Below are 10,304 nucleotides of genomic sequence, written 5' to 3'. Positions count from 1 at the left end.
TATCCAGGGAATAGAATTTATGAAAGATGCAATCAACAAAGTGCATGAAGTAATGTATTCCTAAGCAGAGATGTGAGGAAGTGGGGGGAAAAACACAAGGTGTGACATTGTGATATTTGTATACTGGTTTTCGTCCACGGTTCCTGGCTCATGACGCTCTCTGACCTTCTCCTGCTGTCCTTTTACCTGCTCCTTTTTCTCCCTGAGGTGAGAAATTCTCTGACCCAACTTAGCTGATTGTAGGTTACAAGACCCCCATTTCAGGAGGGTCCCACCCTATGCCTGGGATGAAGGAATGCTGCACAGAAAGACCAAGAAGAGCCTGAACAGACAGTCCTTGCTGGGTTTCTCCACCCAGGCTGTTCGTGTTGGATCAGACCCTTCTTGTCCAATCACATCTCTACACAGTTGTCATGCTTCAGTCATGCCTATGCAATGAAGCTTCCATAAAACCCAAGAGCACAGGGTTTGGGGAGCTTCTGGACAGCTGGACATGTGGAGGTTCCTGGAGGGTGGCACCTGGGGAGGGCATGGAAGCTCCGTGCCCCTTCCCCATACCTCACCCTATGCATCTCTTTGTATCCTCTGTAATATCCTTTATAACAAACCAGTAAACATGTTTCCCTGAGTTCTGTAAGCCACTCAAGCAAACTAATCAAACCCAAGGAAGGGGTGTGGGAACCCTGACTTATACTGGTCGGTCAGAAGTTCCAGAAGCCTGGACTTGAGACTGGCACCTGAAGTGGCAGTCTCGGGGACTGAGCCCTCAAACAGTGGGCTATCTCCAGGTAGATGGTGTCAGAATCAAATTGGAGGACACCCATTGGTGTCCACTGAAGAACTGCTGGCTTGCTTGCCACTGGGGAGAAATCCCCACACGTGTGGTCACAGAAGTCAGAAGTTCAGAAGTCAGTCTTCTGTGTTGATTGTTGTTGAGTAAGAGCATAGAGGGAAAATCACTACAGTTTGTGTTTTCCCCACTTGTTCTCTCTCTCACGAGGTCACAGAACAAGTAAGTGACCAAGCTGGGAAATATGGTTGGTTTATACAAGCCAGTGACACTAAATGCATCATTCATTGAGTGAGCACTTCACATGTAGAAGGCGAGGCTCTGAGATCTCTACTTGTATGATCTCATTGAGTCCCTACAACAGCCCTACGATGTAGGTACTATCATTGCTCTCTACTTACAGATAAGAAAGAGGAGACAGGCAAAACATGAAGTACACTGGTCATACTAAACGGAAGAGTCAGGATTCAAATAGACTGCCCCTCCACCCTTGATGTAAATTGAGATGTCCCTAAAGTAACCTTCAAGTCTGTAGCCAAATAGCTTTTAAAGATCTGAGAGTGTGAATAGAATCCAGTGGTCTTTGTCTCCAGTATCCACCATAGAACTCCCACCCCGCGTTCCCCCATGAGTTCCCTTTCCAGCTGCGGCAGCTGCCACCAGTGCCTCCGTGCCATGGCCTTGCCTGAGCCCCCACTCTGGCTGGCACCTGGCACCACACACTGCTGGCCTCTCTGTGATCACTGGCTGACTGCACCTCTCATGCGTAGCCCTGGATGAGTCCTTCGGTGTTGGCACTGACAGCTCCCAGCTGAGCCATCTTTGGGAACTGCCCCGTGCTGAGGAAGCTGCCTCACCAAGGTTGCATGCTACCCCAGAGGCAGCTGGCATCCAGTGACCGGTCCACGTGGGAAATACAGGCCCAGGCCTCTGCGGGGCCACTGGCTCTGGGGATGGGTTTGCTGCCTTTACGGTGCCTCATGTGCTGCAGTGTCTCTGTCTGACAGCTGCTTTTTTATCCCCTACAGATGGGATCCTGTTTCCTGCACGCAGATCCCTGCATGCCTGTTTCCCCCTGGAGACCAATCTTGACCACGTTTGCAGGGGGGGAAGCATCCTGGAGTTAAAGCCGAGGGGTGTCATCATACTGCAGTTCAGCCGGTCACCTTGGCAGTGGAACGAGTGAGTGAGAGCCGAAAGAGCCAGGCCAGCAGGGAGTCAGGACACACTCGCTGTAAGGAGGAGTGAGGCGGAGGCTCTGCAGAGCTGGTGGAGATGGAGAAAAGAGGACAGAATCAACAGGGACTGGCAAAGTAAAACATCTGAAACTTGGCAGTCAAGTCCTCATTCTTATGTAAGTATCTTTGCAAGTCTGCCTCTTGGATAAAGTGCCTCTGAATCTCCCTCTCCCCCTGAATACCTGTGGAAACCGCAGAGGAGACCAGATCCTTTCACACTGGCCTGAGGCTCCTGGTGCCCCAGATGGTGAGTCAGCGGGTAAGCAGGGGCCTGAGATTCTGCACTTCCAATGGTGGTAGGGGTGGCTGCCGCTGCTGGTGCACACACCACGCTGTAAGCAGCAAAGCCAGAATTCACTACACACAGTCGTGCTTTGGTTCATCCTGATTAAATCTTATTTCAAAAATTAATTTGTAAATTCTTCGAGGGCAGAGATAGTATCTTTTTCTTCCCCGAATAAAGTGTCGAATACACAGCTACGTATGTTACTCCACTGATTCCTTAAAAACGAGATTGTTATTTTTAATTAGGTCACAATTTAGTAGCACCGATACGCACTCTTTTTCTATAGATTGCATCCTGGCTGTTACCTCAGTTACCATGGGAACATTTTAAACTCATTTGTGTAACATTGCGGTCACAGTTCCATCAACTAATTACAGTAGGGATATAACAAACGGATCGGGGAAATAAATTATGAAGACACTGAATCTACTTTTGCTTTTAGGCAAGCAACATCCAAATCGTGTTTAGTTGGCTCAGTAATTCAAAGCATCAATTTGTGGGAGGTTCATTTGCTTTCATGGACTAGCACATGGGTTTTATGAAGGCCTCAAATGGACACTCACAGAGTCACTGGCAGCTTCATCACACAGCATAGCTGTGACTGCAGCAGGGACTTACGGCTGGCGACACCTGCTGTTGTCAGAAAGGTAAGGCAAGGAACACTGTTTGTCTCCAGGGCTCCAGCCTCTCTCTGCTCTCTCTTTGAAGACAGGATTTAAGGAAGGCATTTTCTCTCATCATGGGGTTTCAGGTGCAAAAATTTCTCTCCTGGAAAAAACATAAAGCCCAACACAAAACTGTACAAAAAATCACTTTTGTGCCTTTCTTTGGAATGATGCATATAAGCAAAATATAAGAGCAGTATATTTTCTGCAAGAGCATATCCTTGGGGAAAATATTTAACCTACTCATCATTCAACAGTTTATATGGGTCGGTGAGTGAGAGGAGCTAAGTATCAAGACAAATTGGACATTGGTGCTTATTTATCTGCACGTAGCAAAGCTTCTGGATCTTTTCTTCAGTCATGTGTGAGGGCCCATGAACAGCCCAAGGTGGAAGAAATGCCTGGTTTATTCTGGCCATCTGAATGCTCAGCTGTTCCTTTCCAGACCTCACTACCCTCTGACAGGAGAGCTACAGAAACACAGGACGTGGTGCCACTTCGCCGTCCCTCGCGCTCATCGCGGGCAGATGGGATGCCCGCTGCGCCCCTTCTCAGCGCGTCTGCTCCCTGCTCCCCGCCTTAACAGCCTCTACAGGACTTGGCCGGCATTTTTGCTGTCCCCGCTGGCTTCCTGGGGGTTTTCTTCACTTCCAGGGCTCCACCTAGATGTCTCCCAAACCTCTAAGTCTAATCTATCTGCACACAGATGTCTCCCAAGCATCGCTTACTCTGAACATCCTTTCCCTCAGCCTCCTGGACACCAGCTGTACCACGGCCTCCACGCCCAGCTGAGGCCCGAGCGCCGTCCACCCCACTTCCAGACTCTCTGGATGGTTCACTTCCATCTTGTAGTTGAAGCCACCGTGACCCTCCTCTGGTACCTCTAACAGGTCCCCCTCAGCTACACCTGTTCCCAGACCCACTTTCCAAGCATGAGCCAGAGTGAGCTTTCTAAACTGCAGGTTTGCTTTGGTCCCACACTCACACCTTCAGTGGCCTCCCATCTTTAGAGGATACAGTTCAAAATCCTGAACGCCATCTGCAAGGTTCCCTCCGGCCCCGTCCTGCCTCCCCTACCCCATCTCTCTCTCTTGCTCTCTAAGTGCCTGCCAAAACACACACAACTTTCTCTTTCAGCTTCAGGTATGCTAACTTCCTCCCACCTGGAGGCCTTTGCAGGTGCTGTCCCCTCTTCCCAGAACACCCTCGCCACTCTCCACGGCCTCTCACACACTCTGTGAGACCTCTGGGCACCTTCCCACTCCTGAGGCTCATGCGGCAACCCCAGCTGCAAACTGGACTGAGATGTGCGCTTCTTTCCTGACAGTGGCCACAATGTACTGAACTCTCTCGAACCTATCATTTTCAATGAATAGACTTCATCTTTTTGAGCAGTTTTAAGTTTATAGAAAAATGGGCAGAAAGCACAGAGTTCCTACATAGCCCCTTTCCCCACCGAGTTTTCCCTTTTATTAATATCTTGCATTTGTGTAGTACACTGTTTACAACTGATGAGCTAACTGATGCATACTTATTAATTAAAGTCTGTAGCACACATTAGGGCTCATTCTTGGTGTTGCGCATTCTGAGTTTGGACAAATGTGTAATGAATGACATGTCCACCATTATAGTGTCATACAGGTAATTTTCACTGCCCTAAAAATCCTGTGTTCTGCCCGCTTATCCCTCCCTCCTCTCTAACCCTTAGCAACCACTAATCTTTTCACTGTCTCCCTAGCTTTGACTTTTCCAGAATGTCATACAGTTGGAATCATACAGTATTCTTTGACTTCGTAATATGCATATAAGCTTCCTCCATATCTTTTCACGGCTTGAGAGCTCATTCCATTTTAATGTCAAATAATATTCCATTGTCTGGCTGAACTACAGTCTGCTTATCCATTATAATTATTTTTTTAAGTTCCTCCCTTCCTAGCCAGTCCCCATCACAGGGCAAGGGCAAGATTTCTCTCACTCACTTATGTTAGTTAATTGTTAATTAACTAACACCTGGATTTATTTTCTCCTCTAAAACTAACCCTAAATATCATATGGAGGCAATTTACGTCTCAGATTCTTTAACATGCTCTAGTTATGTTATTCATTTATTCGTTCTAGAATCATATGCCAAGTTTCTATCACCAGGCAGGCTCTATGCCCAGGGAGAGGTCTGGACATGAATGAGACCAGCTATTGGGGCAGTGGATAGTGGTTGGCGATGTCAGTAGGGTGACAGGTGGGGTCCCCCCTGGGGAAACACTGGAGCTAGGATAGCACAGGAGGGCATCGAGCCAGATCTTAAGAGGTCCAGGAAGGCTTCCCAGAGGAGGAGACATCTCAGGTAATACCCACAGGTCAGGTGGGAATTGTCCAAGAAAGGAAGCATGGAGGAGTTGAGGGAGGTGACAAGGCATTTGGGGAGCAAGATTTCATGCAGTGAGAGCTGTGTGTGCAAAGACTCGTCAGTGGGACTATGACTTCACAGACTCAGAGCAGGGTGGTCAGGCTAGGTCTGGGAACTTCTACACATGTTCACATGCATGTGTGCCTGCCTGCGTGCACACATGAGCACATGCATGTATTGTGGAAAGAAAGGATGTGGTTATGCTAGACAGAAAAGCTGGGGCTGCTCTGTGTTTTATGTCAGGATTGTGGCCTTTATTCTGATGACACAGGGAACTGTTGAAGGTTTTTAGGCAGCAGAGTGAGATGAGCAGATTTACATCTTGAAATCACCTCCCTAGCCACGTGTTGAAGGACAGGTTTGAGCAGGGCCAGACTGTAGGTATTAGCTGCAGTTCACTGGCCATTTCTGTGCCTTGTGTCTGCCGGGATTGTCAGACTTACCAAACCATGTGCAGCTTATTCACTACATGTCTGCCTTCCTTCTTAATCGTCTCACTGCCCCTCCTGACCTGAATGGAACTGTGGGGAGGGTGCCACCTCCTGCTCTAATTGGACCACGGACATGTCCCTTGTATCACCTTTATGGCCACAGCTGTCAAAGCAGGTCACTTTGTTTCTAGGATACAGGAATAACAGAAACACTGAAACACGTAATGGACAATAATCAAGGTCTCTTGGGAAAAGTAAAAAGCATAACTAGAACTAAGGCTGGGCTTTTCTAAAGCCTGTCTCATCTCTTTATGTTAGTCATATTCCTTTGAAGCAGTTATCTCTAATTTCTCCTTTCTCACTCACACGTTGATGACCAGTCTTTGTTCTCTGCCCGGGGTGGGCCTTGGTCCTGCTGTTCTTTGACTGTATTGTTCAGGTGAGTATGGCAGCAGACTGGGTAATAGCTGGCCGACTGTTCACTCACAAGGAGTTCTGGGGCCTTCAGTCTTTAAGGAAGAATAGCTATTGTGTTACAGTGTGTACCAAGATTTGTTGTCATGTTCAGAGAAGCGATTAAGACAAGCTTATGAAAGGCAGCAAAAGACCAGTGACTCAATAGTATTAGATTTATCCCAAACTCATGGGTTGTGCACATTTTTAAAATGTATTTCTCACCATTCAGAGACTTACTTTCAAGTGTAATTTCCTATCTAAACTGTCACATGAGAGTGTTTGACACATTTGATGTTTTCTACCAAGTACAGCATGAAATCTTAGAGATGGGAAGACAATATAAGACTGTGGCTGTCAAGGTTCTACATTACCTCTGTTTCAAAATGCTTAAAACATTGCCATTGGGGAAAGGTGCCCACACACCTCTGTGATGCTCCTGTCCTGAGAAATCCTCCAGGAACCCAGCCCCTTTCACCAGTCACCTGACTGGGGTGGTTTGGGTGGGGTCCCTGCAGGGCAGGGTTCCATTCACATCTCAGGGATGGACTTCTGTAGGGCTCTGGACGGTGGGCTGGGCCTGGGCTTGCCTGAGGAAAGGATGAAACTCCCTAGCTCCCATGGCCACTGCGTGGCATGGCTGGGGGTGGGCTCCACTTCAGAAATGAGACTCTTCTCTGAATTTGTCTTTGCCTTTCTTGCTTCTGCTTTCCCGCAGGTCAAGGCAAGGAAAGAGGCTGGAGCAGGCTGCAGGGGCTGATTTCTGGTGTGGAGACCATGGTCTATGAAACTACTTCCTAGCAGGATGGAGGACAGCAGGTCAGGAAAGGTGCTCATCTCAGTGCAGACGGGAGAGATGAGATTTACTCAAGCACCTTGTCTCTCTCCACTAGGAGCCTCCCTGTATTTTGTGCCTGGGGCTGCCTTGCATTGGGGAGGGTCATTGGCTCTGGAAAGCTACGTGGCTGGGAGCAGGAAGAACAAGGAAGTAGAAGGCCACGTTGAGTTTTTCTGGGTTTATGCACAAGAGGAAAAGGCCCACTTTAGATTTCCTTACAGAGAGCTCGGTAACTCACTAGGATGGGGATAGAGAGGGATCCAGATCAGAAATGGAATGTGATGAACAATGATTGTTATAATTATAAAAACCAACATTGATTTGGCACTTGGCATAAGCTAGGCCCTGTTCTAAGCGTTTACATGTACTGTCATTTCTTGTCACTTGGGGTGGCTTTGTTCTATAAAGTCAGCACAAACATGGAATTAGTGAACGCTGAAGTACTGCTCCTGCAGGAAATACAACGTTAGGCTCCTGTGAGCCTGTGGCCATAACAATTCTGTCAACTAATCAATACATAACCTTGTTTTATATGTGTATATATATTAAAACACCTTATTTAATACATACTGTTGATTCATTAACATCGATCTCAAAGCCAGCAGCCCTATTTCTCATGGCTGAATGAAGCATCTGTAACACATGTTTTTTCTCCATAAGGCGCATCACAGCTATATTGTGTTTAGGAACACCAGACATTACTTCAGCATTGTGCTTGGGGGCCACAAAAAACAGCGAAGTCACCAACAGAAAAAGCACAAAAATGTGAAAAACATGGCACTAAATAGGCCATGAAAAGGACATTTGTTAACAGTATGAGCTGAAACAAGAATGCAGAGGGTCATCTTGTTTGATCTCAAATGCGAGCATAAATTTTTCAATCCTCTGCCTAGGTTTCTGAATTATCTCGAAAATGCGGCAAGTATTAATCTTGGGGTAACAAATTTTCGTGAGTTGGTGCATTTGCAAATACAGAACCTGTGGAAAATGTGGATTGATTGTAATATTATTTCATTTAATCCTTATAACAGCCCTGCAAGGTAGAAACTATTATCTCAATTTTCACATTTGAGAACATGAAACACAGTTTAGGTTGACTTGCTCCAAATCCTGCAGCTACAAAACAGTGGAGCCAGAATTCTAACCCAGGAAGTCTAACTTCAGAGCCTTAAACATTGCATTATTTCCATAAGGGCTATTAAGTCACAAATAAACTTTGTGCAGTACTTTTTAGGAAAATAAGCTTGGCTTACAGGGTACAAGAAATAAAAAGGCCCATACCCCATCCGTAAACCTTCAATATTATTTTCTAAGAAAAATTTCTTACATACAAGTACAAGCTGAACTATATAAAATTACAGTTTTTAGGTTCAACTATTTTAGTTGAACATTGGCAACGTCATACGGTTCAACCTCATCTGCCCTTGGAAAGCACTCTGTCCATTACTAGAGGTATAAGTTTATTTCATCTTTTTCCATATAGAAAAATAAACTTACTATACTAAAAAAAAACTCTTGAAAATTTATAGATGTACTCTGTTTTATTAAATAGAAGCACAGAGGTTTATTATTCTACAGATTTTATCATCTATTTTCTGACCTTTTAAAGTTAAGAACAAAAGGTTAAAATTTCACACCTAAATTTTTTTTTTATTAAATCATACTTGATTATACATTAAGATTTCACACTTTGGTATGAATAGGCTGAATGTAAATATTTTCTACCTGAATGATGCTGGGTATTGGACTGTTGTAGTGGATTGAATTATGTTCCCCCAAAACTCACTGAGGCTTGAATTGTCTCCCAAGTTTTATGTATTAGAAACAGCCCCCACTGTGACTGTTAAGAGGTAGGGAAATCCCTCCTATTATGGTAGTTGAAAGGTGGAGCCTTGAAGAGGTGATTCAATTGTAGGACCCTGCAGTAGTGAATGGATTAAAAATGGTGGTCAGGGGCGTGGTTCTGAGGGCCTTGAAAGAAGAGAGTCTGTCTCTGCTCTCTCTGCTTATAACATCTTGCAATGTGAGACCCCTGTGTCACTGTTGCCACCACCAGATGGCCTTTGGACTTCCCAGTCAGAAACTGTAAGCAGCAGTCATTTTGTTATAAGCAACATAAACAGACTAAAACAACTGTTTTATCAGAGGAAGTGTATGACCTGCTTTTCTAGGGGTGTTATGATACGATATCTCTTTTTATCTAACTGAGATTAAATATCTACTAAAGGCAGTGGGAAGGACTATGAAAGTCTTTGGGGTTCCCCTTTTACCCATCAGATTTTAGGGAGGAAACAGAGTGGGTAAAGTAGTAAAACAAAATAACAGACTCTTTCGTCACCAGTTTACCAAACCTGAAAGCAAACAGAAGAACAAAACCAATCAGTTCACGACTTTGGAGTGGCATACTTAACAGAATGCTCCAAATTCCTCTAGAACCCATATTGAACAGACAGCCCTAATTTTTAATCTTTCTTAGCATGGTGTTAAATGATAGGGAAAAAAAGTGCCCCTTCCCCATTTTTGCCAGTGCTGCTTCACTCAGCACTGGCCAGGGAACAGTAAACCCTTGTTCAAAGGTCTGCGCAGTTCATGCAAAACTGAAAAGATGGGTTTTCTTATAAGGAGGGTTCAACGCTTTCAAATTCCTATCTGGTAGGTGAACTGAGTAAATTACCTCTCACGAGTGAAAAGGAATACGGCAGCCTCCTGCTGTCTCTTCTGAGACAGTGTGAAGTTTACTTATGCTCATGCAATCTCGAAAGGCAGGTGTCTGCATCTCCTGCCGAGGGGAGCAAGCCGGCAGCGGCCTGACGGTCTCTGAAGCCACACCGTCCGCAAGCGCAAGCAGCAGGGCGGAAGTCAGGGCACGGGCCACCTACCCGCAGATGCACTTGGACAACTCCGCTGCGGGTGGCACGGCTGGAGCCCTCCTGCCAGGACCGCAAAGCTGACTGACGGGATTCTGCTCGCGCCCTGCGGCTGGACTCCGGGTCCGCATGGCCAGGCGGCTGTGGGCGCTCGCGGGGTCCGTACCCACGGCTGTGAGCCCGCTGTAGGCAGGGAACCCTCAGGGCGCTGCGCCGTGCTCTGCGTGTGGACACCCCAAACCCACCGGCCAGCGGGACAGGACTGGAGCCCGCTTCCCACAGCCCCCGCCGCCCTCACCCCCACGCCCTCACACCCCCACACCCCCACACGC

The 10,304-nt window shown here is 46.5% G+C and overlaps 1 long non-coding RNA gene across 1 annotated transcript; it reads right to left on the bottom strand.

Annotated features, from left to right (window-relative positions):
• Window positions 1-1,694: 1,694 nt before the first annotated feature.
• Window positions 1,695-10,128, bottom strand: LOC134377554 (uncharacterized). Its single transcript, XR_010023539.1, has 4 exons — window positions 9,985-10,128; window positions 2,878-3,082; window positions 2,211-2,360; window positions 1,695-2,056 (listed from the first exon to the last, which is right to left on the bottom strand). It is a non-coding gene; the product is annotated as an uncharacterized LOC134377554 (long non-coding RNA).
• Window positions 10,129-10,304: the final 176 nt, after the last annotated feature.

The sequence above is a fragment of the Cynocephalus volans genome, chromosome 5, assembly GCF_027409185.1.
Source record: "Cynocephalus volans isolate mCynVol1 chromosome 5, mCynVol1.pri, whole genome shotgun sequence".
Lineage (NCBI taxonomy): Eukaryota > Metazoa > Chordata > Mammalia > Dermoptera > Cynocephalidae > Cynocephalus > Cynocephalus volans.
Note: the sequence above shows the minus strand (reverse complement) of the source record. Positions and strands in the feature narration are given on the sequence as shown.